The sequence below is a fragment of the Sciurus vulgaris genome, assembly GCF_902686455.1.
Source record: "Sciurus vulgaris genome assembly, chromosome: 12".
In the NCBI taxonomy this organism is placed as follows: Eukaryota; Metazoa; Chordata; class Mammalia; order Rodentia; family Sciuridae; genus Sciurus; species Sciurus vulgaris.
The window spans coordinates 56801307-56824118 of NC_136473.1; the positions used below are offsets into that span (position 1 = coordinate 56801307).

The following is a 22812-nucleotide window of genomic DNA, read 5'->3' on the forward strand; positions in this document are numbered from 1 at the left end:
TTCCTGAGGATGGTGGCTCAAAATAGCTCTGCATCTTTGTTTCACAAATAGGTTCCCTTTGCAGGCTCATGTGGTTTCCCAACCCCCCACCCCAAAGAAGAAATTCCAAAGACCAATTCTTGACTGTGAGTTTGCTCCTGCACATACATATCATAGGTTGTGGGTTTCAGTGTTAGGGACACAGATTTGTCTCTTGGGATTTCCTGGTTAGTTCCTAAATCCTTCAAGGACTTCTGCCTTCTCCTTGCCCACAATGACAATCAGCTTTTCATCATTCTGACAAAAATACCTGACAAGAACAACCTAAAGAAGAAAAGTTTACCTGGGTTCACAGTTTCAGAGGTTCAGCTGACTCCTCTTCCTAGTCCAAGGTGAGGCAGAACTTCAGGGTGGAAGGGTAGCAGCAGAGGAAACCCGCTTGCCTCACAACAGCCAGGAAGCAGAGAGAGCAAGTAGAAGAGGCTGCAAGGAAGATGCACCCTTTGAAGACCTGGCCCCAGTGACCCACTTCCTCCAGCCATGTCCTACCTGCCTATAGTTACCACCCAGTTAGTCCATTCAATCTAGGATGGACTCGGAGCTGACTGAGGTTCAGCTCTCACGATTCAATGATTGCACCTCTGAATACACCTGCATTAACACGGGAGCTTTTGGGGGGCACCTCATATCCAAACCATAAGATCTTTCTATGTCCTCCCCTGGGAAATGACCTCTTAGGAATGTTGTGCCTTGCAAGGACATCAGTGCATATGGCACTGCCTGCTTGGATAAGGAACTGCAAAGCCCCCTTTCTCACATCTTTCCTGAGGAAAAACTTTTACAGATGCTTAGCTTGAAAATTCCCAAGCATCAGTGGCTTTCCACAGCACATAGAACTTATGACTGGATAGTCTAGTACCTGAGGGCAGGGGTAAGATTATATATCCATCCTACTCACCCATTCAAGTGCCTGCTTCAGCCTAGACTCCCTTCTTCATACACCTCTTGATTGAAGGAAGAGAGTCAACTTTTACTGAGTACCTACTGTGTGCCAAGCACTCAGTGTTTGCATGCATGTCATTACTTGAGAGGCAGTATAAGGTGACCATGGGTAAGAGATCCAATATCAGAAAGTCTCCAACTTAAATCTTAGTTCTCCCACTTCCGAGTTGTATTACTTAACCTCCCTGAGCCTCAGTTTCCTTGTCTGCAAAGTGAGAATAATGATATATCACCTCTGGTGGCTGTTATACAGATTAAATAAGGTAATATTTGTAAATCATGTTGTCACATAGTAAACATTCAATAAAGATTAACTATTTTAATTATCCAAAGGATCACTAACCCCAGGAACATTGTATAGAACATTGTTCTATTCATGTGCAGAACATTGTATAGAAAGTTTAAATCTTGCAAAGCAAAAGTTCCAGAATTTGTAAGTAAGAACAAAGTAGCTTCTAAAATATTGACTGGATCAAAGGTCTGTGTATTTCGGTCTTCGTGTTTGGCATAGAAAGTTGTTTATTCTGTGCTTACTGTGTGCTGGGCATGGTGCTAGGCAACGTGATCCATGACCTTATGAAGTTTAAAACTTGTTGTGGAGACGGGGCCAACAAACATAACATCCCTAAGCAGTAGGAGACAGGCTACAACGCTAAGCTGTATTAGCAAATGCTGTGAGAGGTAAGGGGTGGGAGTAACAATAACCAGCCTCACTGTGCTCCAGGTCCTGGATTAAAAATGCCACCTTATTTAAATTTCCATTAATTCCATGAGGTTGTATATCTGGTAGGAGAGCTGAAGAAATGGACTCAGTGGAATCTAGTGATTTCCTGAGGACACACCATTAGTAAGTGGCCAAGGTTGAACTTCAACAGAGGTGGCCTGGTCCTTAAACTCTGCAGAATATATCCTCCCAGGTAGAAGCACGTATCATGAATTCCATCTTCCAGAAGAGGTGACTTGTCCAAGGTCACTGAAACAGCTTCTGGTGGAGTTGGGTTTTAAATGCAGGTCTGTCCGTCACGTGGTCTCTAGCATTCACTTTGCACCTTGCAGCCAAAAGAGGGCAAAAACTTGTGGCGCCCATGAAGAAGCGGGCATCCTGGCTGTTGCTTACAGTCTGGTGAAGCCGGTGGCATGGGCCACACCTGTGCCACAGAGGCCCTTATAGAGCTGCAGGGGGATGCGGAGGAAAGCCAGCCCTGCCTTACAGAGAGAAGAGGCTGAGGTCCAGAAAAACTCATTCCCCGCTACTCCCCCACCCTTTGACTTGGCTGGGCTGCTCCCACCTGCAAACCTCTCCAAATTCCAACTCACGGTAAGCCCCACCCATCCGTCAAGACCTAGTTTCCCGCCCCCCTCTCCTGCTCCACCTAGGGGCCTGGAAGCTATAGAGAAAGCGCTGGTAGATGGTCAACAACTACACTCATCGATGTCCGTTTTAATCATTTTCCATTCTTGGTTCCTGGTAGCAATCAGGAAATGTTTGTTGAACAGATGGAAAAAATGATGACTAAATCGGAGCACTAACCGCCAGGTGAGGATACGGTCGGGGGCCTGGTGCCCAGAGCCTGGGGGAATCGAAAGCGTCGGCTCCGGCCTTGAGCCCAGCAGCGCCACCTCGTGGTTATTAATGAGAAATGCACCAGGCTGGCCTCGGGCCGAAAACTTGACGGGAAGGTCAAGTGGCTAAAAGTAGGGGTGTATGTATGTGTGTGTCGGGGTGAACAGTCTCAAATTTATGGATGCCTAGCCTCACTGGAGGAAAATAATGCTGGTGAAAAGGATTCCCCCACTCCCTTCGGGGATGTGGAAAAATCCTGTCAAAAATCTGAATGGAATTTATACAACCAGGAATTCTTACTGTCATTGGAGAAAGGCAAGAGATTCTCTGGACCCGTTTTCATCAGCTGATTGTTAAAGAACGGAGGCAAAACTCCTGCACCTGCCATCTAACATGAATGAACACATTCATAGTGATGGTCACAATACCCAGGAAACTTGCTTGGACCACATCCCTCAGAATCAGAAAGGAGGAGGGCCCCTGGGCAGGCAGAAGATAGACCTGCAGCCAGAGGCAAGGATGTCACCCAGCAGAAATAAGCCACCTTCTGTCTGAGAACGTGGCTCAGGAAGTCACAAGGGAAGCCCAGTCCCAAAGTCAGTCCTTGTGCCAGGGCTGCCCCCTCAACCCCATCCAAATCTAGTCATTATTCACAATCCAGGAAGCAAATCATATGTTTATTCTTATTCTTATATATTTTCATATAGCAATAGATGTTTGTGGCCTATTTTGTGATTTAAGTTTTAAGATAACCAGAAAATGTAACAGGGGCTCACTTAAATATAGCCATGAAACTTACCACCAGTTTCTTGTTGATTCTGATGGGAGTAGGTGGGATCTGGTAGATTTGCATGAGCCAAGGACAGAAGAGAATAGTAATCATCCCTAATCATTATCATGCCTATTCTTGCTGGGCATTCATTCTTGCTTGGAACTCATTCTCACCCATTGCCATGGTTTGGATCTGAAATGTTCCCCTAAGGCCTTTGTTAAAGATTTGGTCCTTAGCTTGGCACTAAGAGGTGAGGCCTAGTGGGGGTGTGCCCTTGAAAGGAACTGTGGGACCTCCTTCTCACTTTCCTTTGCTCCCTGGCTTGTGATGTAAATAGATTTGTTCCACCACATTCTCCCACTGTGTTGTGCTGCTGCATCACAGGCTGAAAAGCAATGGGGCCAACCAAGCATGGACTGAATCTCTAAAACCACGAGCCAAAATAAACATTTTTCTCTTCATAAGTTGATCATCTCATGTATTTTGTCATAGTCATGGAAAGTTGACTAGAACACCCATCAATGACCAATGACCCTCGTGGGCTAGATGATGGTAAAATATTTCTTTACTATTTCCTTTATGTAATCTTTCACTCGAGGCTCACACCACCATGGATGGGCATCTCTTCCTTTCCTACTCACTCTCTACCTTTCCAGTTTTGCCTCTCACTACCTCTTGCAATGCACCCATTTTAGTGGACACTTCTATTTGCCTTGGACACCCAGGTACTTCAGAGAGGAGCCCCAGGAGGGCAAACCCTTTCGTATAATACTGATTGATAGGTATTAATAAGTGTTTACAATGCCAGACGACCTGCTCCCCACAGGTTCCTCCTTTAACACACACATAAAATGTTGTGTGGATGAGCTGGGAAGAAGAAAAATGGCAACGGTGGCTTTCCCAGGTCCCACAATGTTCCTTTCATGGTAGCACATTTATAAGTGAGGCAAAGATTAACCAGACTCTTGTGTTTGGTAAATGTTTCGGTGGGTCTAAAATATGCTTAGTTTATGAGGATGACCTCAGGAAGACAGTGAAACACAGACGCGGTTTGTTGGGCTGAGCGAGACAAACCAGGCTTCAAACAGGGCTCAGGCTAAGGACGCTGTGGGGGACAAAGTCACTAATAATAGCCAAAACAGTGGGAAGAGTTATTATGAGAATACCCAGGGGGGGCTTTCATCTGGAGAGTACCTGCAAGCCAATCAAAACATACAGCTGGGGAGATAGCTCAGCTGGTAGAGTGCTTGCCTTGCAAGCACAAGGCCCTGAGTTCAATCCCCAGTACTGAAAAAAAACAAAACAAAACAAAAAAAAACAAACATACAGCCTTTGGGCAGGAGGAACCCGACGAGCTCCATCTAGTGACTTTCCCAAATTCCTGTTCTGATGGGATTACTCAGTACCTTGAAACCAAGCCCCGCCCTTCACAGAAAGGGAGAAGCAAGAAGAGACCTTTCAAATCAAACACCAAGTTCCAAACAGCAGCTAGAGCCTCCATCCTGCAAAACAGGGGCTGACTACCAACCCCAGGAGGTTGTAATTAAAGATTTCCTTTTGACTTGAAATGTTTTATGTTCAAAACAAAAATGGCAACTAAATAATCTTCATGAATTCCAGAGTCCCATGAATTTCCTAAGTCACACATTGTGTTTATCATTTTGTTTCACAGGTTGTGTTATCTGTGTGATGACAGAATTTCAAGTGTTCTGGTTTGCAGTAATTTGTGGGGTTTTTTTTTTTTTTCCCTACTAGAATTTGGAATTTTGTATGCATCAATGTTAATGGGTTTAGATAAAATATAAGAAAAAAATGAATAAAGAACTAATTTGGAAATAAAATTTACATTTGTATATGTGCCAGAGAGACAGGGAGACCAAAGATACAAGAAATAGGAGAAACTGGGGCTGGGGCTGGGGCTCAGTGGTGAAGTGAGTGTTTAGTATGAGCAAGGATCTGGGTTAGACCAGCACAGGAAGGAAGGAAGAGGGGGAGGGAGGGAGGGAGAAGGGAAGGAAGAGAGGAAGAAAGGGAGGGAAGGGAGGGAGGAAGAAAAGAAGGAAGGAAGGAAGAGGCGGAGGAGGGAGGGAAGAAGAGAGAAAAGGAGGGCCTGGGGTTGTAGCTCAGTGGTACAGCACTTTCCTAGCATGTATGAGGCACTGGGTTCAATCCTCAGCACTGAATAAGTAAATAAAATAAAGGCCCATCAACAACTACTAAAAATATTAAAAATAAATAAATTTTTAAAAAAGAAGTAAAGGAAAAAACAAAAGAAAGGAAAGAAACAGGACAGAGGAAGGCTTAACTCCAGTGACACCCCACACTTACTGGATTAGTCATAAACGATAGATAGGCTGAAGTTCTGTCCACAGGAGAGCAAACCTAGGTCTGGTGAGGGAAGCTGGACTCCTGCACATACTCCTGGAAGGCAAAGATGGGGTCATTGTCAGGCAACCCAAATGAGGTCTTCCCCAGTGACTCTGAGTCACACCACTTATGGAATTTGGCAACTCGCATGTGCAGGCAACAGATGGCAACTGCAGAAATAGTGTGTCTGACGGTTAGATGTGGGTGTATAATTAGATGGAGTCAATACATGATTAAATAAGTATGTTTTATTAGATGTCATATATTTATGCTCCTTGTTCATCTTGGGAATATTTTAATTTTCATAAAATTTTTTCCAGCTTATAAAAAAAAGGGTATGCAAAGTTGTCTTAACTTTTGATGCTAATATATGTCTTGGATTATTTTGAAGCAATCCCAGACATCGTATCATTATCTGTGCTGTGGTTTGGATATAAGGGTTTATGTGCTGGAAGCTTGGTTCCCATTGTGGCAATAAGAGAGATTAAGAAGTGGAGCCTAACAGGGCACAGTGGCACATGCCTGTAATCCCAGCAGCTTTGGAGGCTGAGGCAGGAGGATCGTGAGTTCAAGCCAACCTCAGTAACTTAGCAAGGTCCTAAGTAACTCAGGAAGACCAAAGAGAGAGAGAGAGAGAGAGAGAGAGAGAGAGAGAAGTGCAGCATAGTGGGAGGTAATTAGGTCATTGGAGGATTACCCTTGGAAGAAATTAATGTAGTCCATGCAGTTAATTCTTATGTCAATGGGTTGTAATAAAACAAGGTAACCCTGTGTACTTGGCTTTTTTCTGCATGTGGCTGTTTCCCTTTCTGTTTCCCTGCTAGGTTGTGACAAAGATAGAGAGGCCTGCACCTGAAGCTGAACACTTGGAGCTGCTTAATCTTGAGCTTTAAATCTCTTAGATTGTGAGCTAAATAATTTTTCTATTCTTATAAAGCATCCAGTCTTGAGTATTTTGTTATAGTAACAAAAAACAGACTAGGATACTCTGCTTAAAAAAAAAATCACTAAATAATCAGGAGTGTTGGTACACTGCTGTAATTCCAGCTACTTGGGAAGTCAAGGCAGGAGGATCACAAGTTCAAGGGCAGCTTTGAGAGATACTGTCTCAAAATTTTAAAATAAAGTGAAAAGTGAGGTTGGGGATGTAGCTCAGTGCTTGTCTAACATGCACAGTGGTCTGTGTTCAATTCCTAGTACTGCAAAAAAAAGAAAAAGATTTTGATTGTGATGTAGTAAAACAAGAAAAATGAGATTACAATAATTCTAAAACTATTCATTGGACATCATTATCCTAATGTTTGAGAAAAGGAGGGGATTTAGCAATTCTCCTGTTGTTGCTTATCAGCCATAATTCAAAGTAAATAATTGATGAAGAAATTTTGTTCACTGTACAAAAAATTCAGCCAATAAATGCAGAAGGAACAATGGAATTATTAAAATGTCATTCCACAATGCTAATGAAATACAGGTTTTAGGCAACAAATATCAGTGCTTTTTAATCAGGCAAAAAGCTAATAAGAAACTTCATAATGGAGGTATCAAATTGGCCTCACCCCAATCCAATGATCAGCCTGAGCATCACAGCGTGTGGAATAGTCTGACATAATGTGCCAGATGATGTGATAAAATGGGAGTCCCACAGCACCATGTATAAAGTATTCACATTGAAAGGTATGAACTGAATATAGCCAGTTTACAGGAAATAAGGAGAATAAAGGAAAACATTAGATGACATACCGAGGATGTAATCAATCAAATTCAGAATGTGAGAAATTCTTTGGGACAGAAGATGTGATTTCTTTTCTTTTCTTTCTTTTTTCCCAGTAGGAATTGAACACTGTGGGAGTCTCTCAGTCACATCCCGTGTGGATGAGAAAAGGGTTAACTGCTGGAGGATGATTTTAGCTATTTATCAATCAATTACCCATAAACTTATCTACTCGATAAACACACAAGAGCTAATACTCTTTTTAAATGAGAGGGGGCATGACGAGTCTGGCCATATCAGCTCTGGACTCTGACAACATGGAGTAGCCCAACTCTCTTTTATTTATAGACACACAGGTAAAGGGGCCCAGAATAGGAGGAGCTGCTTCTGTGATGGACAGGGTAGGTTGGAGTTAGGGGTGCCATTTTCAAAGGGAAACTAGACAGGGAACTGTCTGATTCTGCTAGATAAGCATGACTTCCCAAAGAACACAGAGGGGCTTTACCACTGAGCTGCATCCCCACTTCTTTTTATTTTTCATTTTAAGACAGAGTCTCACTAAATTGCCAAGGCTGGCGTTGAACTTGTGATGCTCCTGCCTCAGCTTCCTGAGTCATTGAGGTTACAACTGTGCACCATCACTCCTGGCTGTTTAGTGATTTTTAAAAAATTTTTCTTTAAAAGAATTTTATAGAATTTTTTTAGAATTTTCTTTCTATAAAGAAAATTATAGATGGACACAATACCTTTCTTTCTTTATTTTTATGTGGTGCTGAGGATTGAACTCAGTACTGCACAGGTGCAAGGCAAGTGCTCTACCACTGAGCCCCAGCCCCAGCCCCCTATTTAGTGATTTTTTAACAGAGTATCTTAGTCCGTTTTCTGTTGCTATAACAAAATACTTGTGGTAGGATACTTTATAAGGAAGAGAAAATTATTTAGCTCACATGTGATTTCCTTAACAAATAAATGGCATGAAAATAAGTTAGGGTAGAAAGAATTTTGTAGATTAAAGAGACTTAAAAGGGCCTGGGGTCAAAGGTCAATGGCGGAGTGCTTGCTTAGCATGTGTGAAGCACTGGGTTTGAGTCTCAGCACCTCATATAAATAAATAAAGGTCCATGGATAATTAAAAAAAATATTTTAAAGAAAGAGGCTTACAAGATAAACACACATTTTGATCCTGATTTAAACAAAATAATTTTTAAAAAGACATTTTGAGACAACTGTGAAATTTGAACATGAAGTAGGCATGAGATTATATTAAGGAATTATTGTTAATATTAATTGTGGTGATACTTCAGGGCTAAAGATTCTTAAAAACAGAACAAAACAGCTGGAGATGCTGCTGCTGAGTATGGATTCCATTGCTGCGTGCCCCAGACGCCTTCTCAACGTGCACTCCCAATTCCTTTTGGTTCCAAGTTCAAGATGGCAAGTCTCAAGGATCAGCTGATTGTGAATCTTCTTAAGGAAGAACAGGTTCCCCAGAATAAGATTACAGTTGTTGGGGTTGGTGCTGTTGGCATGGCCTGTGCCATCAGTATCTTAATGAAGGACTTGGCAGATGAACTTGTTCTTGTTGATGTCATGGAAGATGAATTGAAGGGAGAGATGATGGATCTCCAGCATGGCAGCCTTTTCCTTAGAACACCAAACATTGTCTCTGGCAAAGACTATAGTGTGACTGCAAACTCCAAGTTTGTTATTATCACAGCTGGGGCATGTCAGCAAGAGGGAGAAAGCCGTCTCAGTTTGGAACAGCATAATGTGAACATCTTTAAATTCATCATTCCTAGTATTGCTTGTTGTTTCCAATCCAGTGGATATCTTGACCTATGTGGCTTGGAAGATAAGTGGCTTTCTCAAAAACCATGTTATTGGAAGTGGTTGCAATCTGGATTCAGCCCGGTTCCGTTATCTGATGGGGGAAAGGTGGAGAGTTCACCCATTAAGCTGTCATGGGTGGGTTCTTGGGGAGCATGGAGACTCTAGTGTACCTGTATGGAGTGGAGTGAATGTTGCTGGTGTCTCCTCGAAGAATCTGCACCCAGCTTTAGGCACTGATGCAGATAAAGAGCATTGGAAAGCGGTTCATAAGCAGGTGGTTGATAGTGCTTATGAGATGATCAAACTAAAAGGCCATCCTGGGTCATTGGACTGATGGTGGCAGATTTGGCAGAAAGTATAATGAAGAATCTTAGGCAGGTGCATCCAATTTCCACCATGATTAAGGGTCTCTATGGAATAAAGGATGATGTTTTTCTAAATGTGCCTTGCATCTTGGGACAAAATGGAATCTCAGATATTGTGAAGGTGAATTTGACTCTTGAGGAAGAGGCTCGTTTGAAGAAGAGCGCAGATACAATTTGGGGGATTCAAAAAGAGCTACAATTTTAAAGGCTTCTAATGTCATACCACTTCACTGTCTAGGATACAACAGGATTTTATTTGGAGATTGTGCATGTTGTCCTTTTTATCTGATCTGTGATTAAAGCAGATGGCTTGGGAAAAACATCGATTTCCTAAAGTTAGAAATAGGAATGGCTTATAAAACCCTACAGATATCCTGACGCTGGATGGTACTTAACTTGTGTAGCCCTAAAATAGTGTAAGATAGTAAAATAGTTCCACCATCTCTGAGATACCACTGCCAATGTTGCACAGACTCCAGTTACCCTTTAAACCCGATGTGTATATATAACTTCATCAACCATAACCTAGTCCAACTTTTTATTTTTTCATTCAATCACATCCTGGGATCCAATGTTAAATTCAATATTGCATGTCTTGTGTATAACTGTTCTAAAGGATTTTATTTTGTGTATTATATGTATTTGTAGTGTACATTTCTACATAATGTAAAAAGAAAGATCTACAAATGAACAATGCAACCAGCTATCCATGTGTCATATCAACTGAAATATCAAATAAACTTTGAACAGTGAAAAAAAAAAAACAGAACAAAACAAAAAATATCCTTATTAACACAGAAGCCGGTCTGAAGATGTTCCCACTGGCTAAATCTGGGACAATTTTAATATCAAAATGAATAATGCCAGTAAAAAATTATAACCCATTGAATAAATATAAAGTTATAAATCCAGATTGATAATGGTGCTGATACTGGTCCAGTTGAGATCAGAAATGAGCTCTTGTTCCCTGAATGAACACCTGAGAAACAAGGAGGCAGCATATCAAGCACGGTTTATTTAAGACAGTGATAGAGGCAGACTTCTCCAAGAGAAGGGGGCATCAGAGCCAAAGGCCCAAGGGAAGAGTGGGACTTGCATTCTTATAGACCCCAGAAGCCCCTGCTCCAATCATTGTCTTCTCATTCTTTTCCCTCTACATGACTAGGAGCACAAGCATAGAGGTTAACCATTAGCAACTCATTTTTTTCTCTTTGATAACCAGACACCACCCTCCTGCCCCCCATCATTGATTACCTTCGCTGACTGCCTAACTTTGCCCCTGCCTCAATAATGTAAGCAACATATGTATGTGTGTGTATTATGGAAGAAACACAACTAATGCACGGAGATAGAATGATGAAATTAGAAAAGTACCATTTAGCAACCTTTGCAGGCATGATGAATTCAGGCATGAACCATCAGAGGATGCTGAAACTAGTGGGAGAAAGTTTGAGGAGCATTGAGATATTTACATAGCTTTGAAATTTTTGTTGTTGTTGTTGTTGTTATTATTATATTGCAGTTCTGGGGCTCTAACCAGGGTCTCATGTGTGCTAAGCAATCATTCTACCACTGAGTCACAGTACCAGCCCTCAAAGTATTTATTAACAAAAGGAAAATGGAAAAGTGAAGAAGCTTGGCAGATACTACCTTAACCAAGTGATCAAAGCTAATGTTACCATTAATGGGACAAATTAATTTCAGGTGCCTCTAAAATGAAGCATGGAGAAGAAAACATCTTTCTGGTATTTCTTTTGGCAAATTACATAACCTAAAACTATTCATGAGCGAATATGAGAAAAACCTATTTGATGGATGGTCTACAAAGTAATTTGCTTGTAGTCATTGTGAATCTTACTGAAAACAAAGACTGAGGAACTGTTCAAAATGAGGGAAGACCAAAGAGCCATGACAATAAAATGTACTTGTGATACTTGATTTTATTTTCTTTGCTCTTCTATTGAATTCTTCATTTCAGTTACTGTATTTTTCAACTCTAGAATTTTTATTTGGTTGTTTCAAAATAATTTTTGTCTCTTAGCCAGTAACAGTGGTACATGAATGTAATCTCACTGACTTGGGAGGCTGAGGCAAAAGGATTGCAAGTTTGAGGCCTCAGCAATTTAGTAAGACCCGGTCTCAAAATAAAATAAATAAAAATGACTAGAGATGTAGCTCAGTGGTAAAGCACCCCTGGGTTCAATCTCCAGTACTGCAAAAAAAAAAAAAAATAAAATAATAAAATACTTATGACCTCTATTGCTATTCTCTCTTTGGTGAGACATCTTTTTCATCATTTCTTCCAGTTCTTTAGAAATGGTTTCCTTTAGTTCTTTGAACTATTTGAAGTGATTTAAATTCCTTGTCTACTAAGTCCAGTATCTGGGTTTCTCTAGATGGTTTCAATTGATGGCTTTCTCCCTCCCATGTATGCACTAAATTTCCTGATGTCTCATAATTTTTTATGTCTCATAATTTTTGGCAGAAATCTGGAGTTTTAAAATAATATATTTTGGCCTTTCTGGAAATCAGACTCTTGTCCCTCCCCAGGGCTTTTTGTGGTTGCTCTTTGTTCTTGTTTATTTAGTAGTTTTTCTGAATTAATTCTGTAAGGTCTATATTCTGTTGAGTGTGACTATCAGAAGTCTCTGTTTTTTAGCTTAGTGGTCAGCTACTGAATAGACAGAGATTTCTTGCATGCCTGGAATGGATAAACCCTCCAGTCTTTGTTGAGGGCTACGATGTGTATGTTGGGACTTTGGGACTTAACTTGAACATTCAGCATGACAGTTTATAATTCTACCTTAACATTCACTTTCTGCTGGCATGGAGCTTCAAAGTCAGTCTGAGGTGAGATCTAGGGACTTCTCTGGGCATGTGCACTGCCCTGTGCATGTGTGTGGCCTTCTAGAAGAGGTCAAAGCTTTCAAAGTCCCCCTCAGGCATCTCATTGTCCAACTTCTCCTTTTAACCTTTTCAGTTACACTTCGTTTTCTTAAATCATTATCCACCACCTTCAGACTGTTCCAGAGTCATTTCCCAGTAGGTGAGCTCCTAGTCTTTCAAAGAAAAGCAGCCTTGTAAGTGAGGTATTCCCACACCACACAGGTAAAATAATGACAATTCTCTGAGAAGAAGCCTTTGCAGAAGTTTCAATCCCATTCTGCCTTTTCTAGTGACTGCCGCACTGCTGACTTTCACTGTCACTCCAGTTTATTGGCAGCTGGAAAGGAGGGAATTGGAATAGGATAAGTTAAAATGCCACAGATTTTACAGTACTTATATAGATTCCACCATTTTTCCTGAATAAACAATCTGTTGGTTGCTGCAAGTATTTGATTGTTTTCAAAGGTTCAGGAAAGCCAGGCACAGTGGCGCACACCTGTAATCCCAACGGCTTGGGAGGCTGAGGTAGGATCACGAGTTCAAAGCCAGCCTCAGCAAAAGCAAGGTGCTAAGCAACTCAGTGAGACTTGGTCTCTAAATAAATTACAAAATAGGGCTGGGGATGTGGCTCAGTAGTTGTGTGCCCCTGAGTTCAATCCCTGCTACCCGCCCCTGCCACTAAAAAAAAAAAGAAAAAAAAAGAAAACAAAAAGACTCAAGAAAAAGTATATTCTGACAGTTTTGGCAACCTTCTTGATGCTTTTATGGAGGAGAGAATTTTTGGAAATTCTCATTTCTCAGTTTTCACTGACATCACCTGAGATTCTGAATCTAACCCTAATGACACATCAGACAAATCAGTACTGAGGGAAACCAATCAGTCTCCAATTTTCAATAGTGTCAAGGTTCTGACAGTCAATAAAAAACTGAGAAACTATTTTAGACGAAGGAAACCAAAGATTCAGGACAATTGAATGCAATGTGTGATTGAAACTTGAGCCTTTTGGATTCAGACATTATTGAGACAATCAGTCAAACTTGCATGGAGTCTAGGATCAGATAGTAATGATGTATCATTGTCAATTTCCTGATTTTTGATAGTTTTATTGGGGTTATTTAGGAAAATATTTTTGTGGAAAATAAACACTATCAGGGTAATGTAGCATCAGGTAAACGACTTATTTTCATTTGGTCTTTTAAGGTACTTCTAAATTTTCTGTCAGTTTTCTATATCCATTGAAAAGTCTTAAAAGTATTGATTAATCAAAAAAAGGACATTCAACTCTTGGATTCTAAATGCCATTTCTCATTAAAAGGAATGGACGGTCCTTAAAGAAATGGCCAATTCTGTGGCTGCAGATGAGAAAAAGCAAGGTGAACCTGAACTACCTGTCTGCACCTGAAAGGAAGGGAATGCTCAAAGGCTAATGGGACACAAGAGAAGGACCTGGGAAGAGCAAGCACAATTAATTTATGGTAAGAGAAATTGGAGTTTCCCCATTGAGTGAGGGATTGACTAACAAAGGACAATACAGACGTTTCTGGTATAATGGCAATATTCTATGTCTTGTTTGGATCAGTTACACATATTTTTGAATTTAAAAAATTTCCCTTGTATAGTTTAGTGCACTTCATTGTATACAAAATTTATCTCATTAATATAAGTAAACCGATATAATTTTAAAAGACTTGACTTTGGCCAAATTTGGGATAATTTGAGCATTTAAAAAGGATTATAATGGATTATGGTATATTAATTAAAAAGTAACTCACAAATCTTTAGTAATTTTTTTAAAATGGAAGAATGTATATCTCTATAGAAAAATGCTAGCTAAGGTAAAAGGAAAGATAGAACAAGAAAGTCATTAAAAATCATTTTTTGCAAATACTAATGTAATAATTGACTCAAGTAAGAATCATTAACGGGTGTTATGAACAGAAAGTCATTGCCCAACCACTAAATTCTTTGTGACAGATGATCTTTTCATTACAAAGAAAAAAGTTTTCCATAACTAAGACATAACTTAGCATCATACATAATGAGTCAAACTGACAGCAGGTTCCTTTCTGTGTGCCAGAATGACAATGAAAAGCATATGGCATCACTGACTAGAGTATGATTCTTTTTATTGCTTTATGACACATGTCCACAAACCTAGCCCCTTCAGACAACACCCATCTATCAGCTCAGAGTTCTCAGGTCAGAAGTCTGGCCCAAAATACCTGGTTGCTCTGCTCAGGGGAGCACAAGGCCTAAATCAAAGTGTGGATCAGGCTGTGTTCTCATCTGGAAGTTCTGTGGGAAATTCGCTTTGAAACTCGTTTTTATTGACAGAATCCAACAGGTCTGAGGTCAACCTGTTTCTCTGCTGGCTTTCAACTCCTAGAGTTCTCGGTCACGTGGATTCCTCTGTCTTCAAGCCAGCAACAACGCATGAACCCTTCTTGGGATTCAGTGCTCTGGCTTCTCCCATCTCTGATCCCTAGACCTCTAGGATTTAAAAGTCACTTGAACAATCTCCCCAAGTTAATGCCAATTGATTTGGACCTTAAGTACATCTGTAAAGTCCCACTTTTCACCTGAGGTAACATAATCAGAGGAATTTTGATAGCTCATCATATCTACAGGTTATTCCCACTTTCAAGGGAAGGAGATTACACAAGATCAAAGGTCATTTTAGGATCATCTTAGAATTCTAAGTCACTGATGTGGTGGTATTCTCACCAAAAGTGTTTAACTTGAATCTAATCCCAAGGATACAATTAGACAAATCCAGATTGTGTAACATTCTACATAACAACTGGTATAATCTCTTCAAAATATCAATGTCATGAAAAAAATTTTAAAAAGGTAGGTTTAAGAGATATGACAACCAAAAGCAATGCATGACCCTTCATTGCATCGATTTTTCTTATAACTTTATTTTACTTATGTGGTGGTGAACCCAGTGCCTCACATTTGCTAGATAAGCTCTCTACCAGAGCCACAACCCCAGACTGCATCCTTGAGTTTTAAAAATCCTATGAGTTACCTTAGAGACAATTTGAAATCTGAATGTGTCCCAAATATTTGCTAATATTATTATAATAATGCTTAGATATGGGAATGGTGTCATGGTCATCTAGGAGAATGTCTTTGTTTCCAGGAAATAAATGCGGGAAGTTTTAGGGGTTAAGGTCATTATGTCCACAAGTTACTTGCAAATGCTTCAACAAAAATCTCCATATGGAGATAGAAAATAAAAGTGGCTATGGAGCTGGGGCTGTGGCTCAGTGGTAGAGCACTTGCCTAGCATGGGTGAGGCACTGGGTTCAATTCTCAGCACCATATAAAAAAATAAAGATATCATGTCATCTACAACTGCAAATATTAAAAAAAAAAAAAAGTGGCTCAGTGGTGAACCAAGAAAAGTACATGTTTGTTCGTTATATTCTTCTTGGTCAATCTGTCTATGGGGTTGAACATTTTCAGAAAATAAACATGAGGAAGAAGAAGAATGTAAAATTAAAGGAATATGAATAGGAAAAGAAGAACTCAAACTATCCCTATTTGCGGATGATATGATTATTTACTTAGAGGAACCAGGAAATTCCACCAGAAAACTGTTAGAACTCATAAGTGAATTCAGTAAAGTGGCAGGTTACAAGATCAATGCTCATAAATCCAATGCATTTTTATACATAAGTGAGGAATCCTCAGAAAGAGAAATTATGAAAACTACCCCATTCACCATAGCATCGAAAAAAATAAAATACTTGGGAATCAATCTCACAAAAGAGGTAAAAGACCTCTACAATGAGAACTACAGAACACTAAAGAAAGAAATCGAAGAAAACCTTAGAAGATGGAAAGATCTCCCATGTTCTTGGATAGGCCGAATTAATATTGTCAAAATGGCCATACTACCAAAAGTGCTATACAGATTCAATGCAATCCCAATTAAAATCCCAATGACGTACCTTACAGAAATAGAGCAAGCAATCATGAAATTCATCTGGAAGAATAAGAAACCCAGAATAGCTAAAGCAATCCTTCGCAGGAAAAATGAAGCAGGGGGTATCGCAATACCCGAACTTCAACTTTATTACAAAGCAATAGTAACAAAGATGGCATGGTACTGGTACCAAAATAGACAGGTAGATCAATGGTACAGAATAGAGGACACGGACACAAACCCAAATAAATACAACTTTCTAATACTAGACAAAGGCGCCAAAAATATGCAATGGAGAAAAGATAGCCTCTTCAACAAATGGTGCTGGGAGAATTGGAAATCCATATGCAACAGAATGAAACTAAACCCATATCTCTCACCCTGCACAAAACTCAACTCAAAATGGATTAAGGACCTTGGAATCAGACCAGAGACTCTGCAGATTATAGAAGAAAAAGTAGGTCCCGATCTTCAACATGTCGGCCTAGGACCAGACTTCCTCAACAGGACTCCCATAGCACAAGAAATAAAAGCAAGAATCAATAACTGGGATAGATTCAAACTAAAAAGCTTTCTCTCAGCAAAGGAAACTATCAGTAATGTGAAGAAAGAGCCTACAGAGTGGGAGAATATCTTTGCCAATCATACTTCAGATAGAGCGCTAATCTCCAGAATCTATAAAGAACTCAAAAAACTCTACACCAAGAATACAAATAATCCAATCGACAAATGGGCTAAGGAAATGAACAGACGCTTCACAGAAGAAGATGTACAAGCAATCAATAAACATATGAAAAAATGTTCAACATCTCTAGTAATAAGAGAAATGCAAATCAAAACCACCCTAAGATTCCATCTCACCCCAATTAGAATGGCGATTATCAAAAATACAAGCAACAGGTGTTGGCGAGGATGTGGGGAGAAAGGTACACTCATACATTGCTGGTGGGGCTGCAAATTAGTGCAGGCACTCTGGAAAGCAGTGTGGAGATTCCTTAGAAAACTGGGAATGGACCCTCCATTTGACCCAGCTATCCCACTCCTTGGCCTATACCCAAAGGATCTAAAATCAGCATACTACAGAGATACAGCCACATCAATGTTCATAGCTGCTCAATTCACAATAGCCAGACTATGGAACCAACCTAGATGCCCTTCAATTGACGAGTGGATAAAGAAACTGTGGTATATATACACAATGGAATATTACTCAGCCATAAAGAATGACAAAATTATGGCATTTGCAGGCAAATGGATGAAATTGGAGAATATCATGCTAAGTGAGATAAGCCAATCTCAAAAAGACAAGGGACGAATGATATCGCTAATAAGTGGAGGATGACACATAATGGGGGGGAGGGAAGGGTTAGTGTTAGGGTTAGAGTTAGGGTTAGGGAGGGGGGCAAGTATGGAGGAAGAAAGTACTGTATAGAGGGTAAAGAGGGGTGGGAGGCGTGGGGGGAAGGGGAAAAAAATAACAGAATGAATCAAACAACATTACTGTATGTGGATTTATGATTACACAAATGGTATGCCTTTGCGCCATGTACAAACAGAGAGGCAACATGTATCCCATTTGTTTACAATAAAAAAAAAAAACCAAAATAAAGAAAACCTGTCAAACAAAAAAAAAAAAAAAAAAAAAAAAGAAGAAGAATGTAATGTTACAACATCATAATGGTAAGATTGTTTTCCCTCTGTATTAGTCAGCTTTGCATCGCTGTGAACAAAGTATCTGACAAGAACAACTTAGAGGAGCACAAGTTTATTTTGGCTCACAGTTTCAGAGGTTTAGTCCATGGTGAGCCATCTCCATTGCTCTAGGTCCAAGGTGAGGCTGCACATCAGTGGGAGGTCATGTTGGAGGAAAGATGTTCACCTCATGCTTGCGGAGCAACAGAGAGGGAGAGAGAAGTGACCAAAGGGAAGATACTCCTTTCCAGATTACCCTCCTCCCATTGACCCTCCAGCCATGCCCCTCTGCCTATAGTTACCACCCAGTTAGTCCATTCAAACTAGAACTGACTGATTTGGTTACAACTCTCACAATCTAATCATTTTACCTCTGGATATTTCTGCAGTAACACGAAAGATTCTGGGGGTACACTTCACATTCAAACCATAACACCCTCTCTCTAAAAGATTTATTTAAAATCAGCTCTTTTGGATCAGAGGTGGCATATCTCAGTGGTAGAGCATACACTTAGCATGTGCAAGGCCTTGGGTTCATTTCCCAACAACACACACACACACACACACACACACAAAGCTCTTTCTATAGTGAGGCATTTGTGACAGATTGCTGCAGGCAGGCTGAGTAATTTCAAACAATACCCAAATATCTTGTGGGAAATCTTTTCTACCACATAGACGTAAGAGTCAAAATTTATTTTTTGTTTAGGATCTCAAAAGATTGCTTTTTGCTACAATTTATCTGTGAAGAAATACGCTACTTTCTCTCCCTCCTTATCAAAACAGGATCTGATTGTAAATTCTGAAAACCATATTTTCTCACCAGAATTTTTCTTTGTCAGACCTCTACCTTTGCAATGACTAGAAGAGCATTTCAGGTTCATGTACTGATATACAGAGACCAGTCTAAGCCGTACCCATTAGGCATCCTTGAAAAACACACTGCAGATATAAGACACATATCAAGAGCTTTTAATTCAGTAATCTCAGGCCTGGAAATTTACCCTAACAACATTTTATAAAAACACTTTATAAAACATTTTATAAAAAACACATGTGATGACATTGTTTTAGTAGAAATAAATGTAGGTTTATAGGTTAGTATTTAAGTTCTATAATTAGTATATGATTTTTTTAATACACTGGAATAAAATGTGGTAGTCATCAAAAATGTTAAGGATATGTATGTGTATATTAAAACATCATGTTGCAAAGATTTAAATATATTCTTAACAAGGTTAAGGAGAAAGATGTAGAGCACAAAAATTGTACTTACATTATAATTTTTTTTAGTCCTCAAGATTGAACCTGGAGTGATTTACAATTGATCTATATTCTCAGTTCTTTTTATTTTTTAAATATTTTGAGACAGGGTCTCAGTAAGTTTCTGAGGCTAACCTTGAACTTGTGATTCTCCTGCCAAATCAATGGAATTATAGGTGTGCACCTCTGTGCCCAGCACCTGCATTGTCATTTTAATCATGTACAAACCATGGGTGTATGTTTATAAGGATCAGAAGGGACCAAAAACTTGGTATAAATCTTGGTCGGGGACATGGGTGTAATTCTTCCTCTCCTGCCCCCTCTCCCCGTGCCAGCACTAAGGATTGAACCCAGCGCCTCTTGCATACCAAGCAAGCGCTGAACTACATCCTTAGTCCTTTTTATTTTTTATTTTGAGACAGGGTCTCACTAAGTTGCTCAGGCTGGTCTTGAACTTGTGATCCTCCTGCCTCAGTCTCTAGAGTAGCTGGGATTACAGGTGTGCATCACCACAACTGGCACATAATTCTTTTGACAGTTTAAAATTTTACTAATATTGTTTCTTCCATTAGACTAGAAATCCATGAGATCAAGAACTAGGTCTGACTTTTCTTCTTTGCAATCCTGGGGCCTACCACAAGGTGCAAGACATTGATTTAAGGAAAGTACCAGTCAGTTTTGCATTGCTTGTAATGAACTACCCAAGGTAGGCTAATTTTGTAGAGACAAGAGGTTTATTAAGTTTACAGTTTTGGAGGCTAAAAGTCTAAGATTGGGTGGTTCCAGCAGTTCAGCCTATGGTAAGAGCCTAACAGTATAATGGCAGAAGCATATAGGAAGGTAAAGATTGCATTTTGAAATAGGAAACCAGGAAGCAATTTGGAGATTGGCTTGCTTTTTAAAACAATGTGATCTTTTGAGAGCTTAGGAATCCCTGAGAGCTCAGGGGTTCTACTTGGGCTCCCTAATCCCTTCTGAGTGCATCTCCCCCAATGATCTAAGCACCTTTCACTAGACTCCACCTCTTTAAGGTCCTACCACCTTCCCATTGCCACACTGAGGACCAGGCCTCCAATACATGAACCTAGCAAGAAATTAACAAAGGAATGAAAAAACGAATGAATGAATGAATTAAGTGTTTTAGAGTTAAGTGACATTATAGAAAAGGTTGTTTTCTTAGCAGATTAGGATACTTCGTAAGTTTTAGAACAAGGAAAACACCATGTTAATGTTCTGAAAATGTTCATAATGTCCCTAACTTTGGTCCTGAAAATAAAATCTTTTACTTTTGCCATGCAAAATCTCCCTCCAGGATCCCCAGTGTAACAGCTGAAATCCTCCCTCTGACCTCCATTACCTCCCTCTGACTTCATTTTCTTCTTCCCTCTTCATGGCTCACTTTGTCCTACCACCCTGGTGCTTGTTGTTTCTGAAACACCATCAATGAGGCCCAACCTCAGAACTCTGTTCTTTCACCCTCTCCAGGACTTTGCCCAGATATCACCTTATCAGTGAACTCTACCCTGACTTCTACCCTATTTAACACACAATAAGTCTTCCTCCTGGAACTTTCTGTCTCTCTTACCCACTTAATTTCCCCCTATACCATTTGCCTCCATCATCTGTATTATATATCTTATTTTTTTTCTGTTTCTCTCATTACTAACTGAAAAAAAGCTTTATTAGGCACAGATTGTTGGGAGTTTTGTTCAGGACAGTAGTCTCCGTGCCTGAAACAGGGCTTGGCATAGAGTAGATGCTCAATACATTTTCTTGAATGAAGGCATAAAAATGAATAAGACTTAATGGGCTTAACAGATGTATAATGGCCTGATAAGATGGTATGATTTATGTTGGTGCTAAAGAAACCCAATAGGTAACTTTCTCTTCCTAGCCCAAACGGGACTCTAATGTGGAGGTCAGTAATGGAATCAGGCACACAGAAATCAAAAGAACCAGCTTAATCCCCGAGGAAGGCAGGATGTGTGGCCACAGTGGGCTTTCTAAGCCTGCACCCTTGAACTAAACAGACTGCCATGCAGGCACTGGCGGCCAGACATAGCAGGGAGCAGAGCGGAACAAGCCCCACATAGAAAGGTCTATTCAGACAAGGGAGATAGTACTGAGGATGTGGCTCCATGGTAGAATGCTCACTTTGAGTGGGCATGGCCCTGGGTTTGATCCCCGGCATTGCAAAATTAATTAATTAATTTCCTAGTGTATTTTTTCCTATCCTGAAAAGTATTCACATTTTATTTGGAGTGCCATATGGTAAAGAACATGGGTTCAGCAAATATACCAGGATGATAAACTTCCAATGAATTTGATTTCCCATTCCTTCCTGGGGCTAAACCTGAGTTGATACTGCTAATGAGAACCAGTGAGTGGGTTTACCAAACCCTTTCACTCCTTGTCTTGCTAAGCATTAACAAGGGTTGGGTGGCCAAAGTGTTTCTCAAAGGGGGCAGTGTTTCTCTCCTCCATTCCCAGGGACATTTTTCAAAGTCCGGATAAATTTTTGGTTGTCACAGCTGGGGACTGCCGTTGTATGTAGCGGGTAAAAGTCTGGGATGCAGCTATGTATCCTACAATGCTCTACACAGCAAAGAAATATCTGACCCCAAATGTCAGTCATGACAAGGTTGAGAAATCTGATCATAGACTTAAAAGAATCTATACATAGTCGATGCTCTAAAACAAACTGAATTTACTTTGCTTGATGATGCCATTTTTATCTCTTTCCTCTCAAAGAGCTGGAGCCCTGAGCACCTCTGTTATTTTCTTGGCACATACATTTTTTTTTCCAAATACATGATATAGCAGCTGCTCACTTTTGCACTATTTTGAATTTACACATTAGGTTTTGATATTTTACTTGTTCCCAACTAAATGAGAATAAAATTTCTCTGTGTTTACTGTTTGGATCTATAGGCAACATAAGAGGTGGTAGAAAGGAAGCAACAAAAAATGTCAATGAAACAAAACACGAATCCTCTGTTCATCAGGGAGACAAGTGCATCCAGAAATAGCACCTCTTGTTGCACCACACCATGGGCTTAAGCCTAATCCTGCTTGAATCAAGCTCTCTGGTAACTCAGTGCCAAACCTGTGCAGTTGAAGGTGGCTAAAGAAATGCAGCCATGTCCAATCAGTCTTGTTTTAATTTTTTTTTAATTTAATAAAGTTTTATTTTTCCAAATATGCAGTTGATTGTACCTGTTCATTCATCTTCACCAGCAGCTCAGGCATCTCTGCTCCTGTTATTCTTTATGTAAATGACTTAAAATCTGTGTTTTATTAATTTATTGTTTGTTTGTTTATTTGTACTGGGGTGGAACCCAGGGCCTTGTGCTCACTAAACACACACTCTACCACAGAGCTACACCCCGGGCCAGAGTTCTGTGCTTTGAAGCAGATTGATAAGTCCTTTACTAAGCTCCTGAAGG

General features: G+C 40.0%; 1 long non-coding RNA gene and 1 pseudogene across 2 annotated transcripts; both read left to right on the forward strand.

Annotated features, from left to right (window-relative positions):
* Positions 1-1331: 1331 nt before the first annotated feature.
* Positions 1332-22563, forward strand: LOC306641517. The gene is made up of 3 exons (XR_013758183.1): positions 1332-2299; positions 13793-13952; positions 22298-22563. It is a non-coding gene; the product is annotated as an uncharacterized lncRNA (long non-coding RNA).
* Positions 2424-10372, forward strand: LOC306641502 (L-lactate dehydrogenase A chain-like; annotated as a pseudogene). Its single transcript, XR_013766842.1, has 2 exons — positions 2424-2676; positions 8700-10372. The product of XR_013766842.1 is annotated as an L-lactate dehydrogenase A chain-like (transcript).
* Positions 22564-22812: the final 249 nt, after the last annotated feature.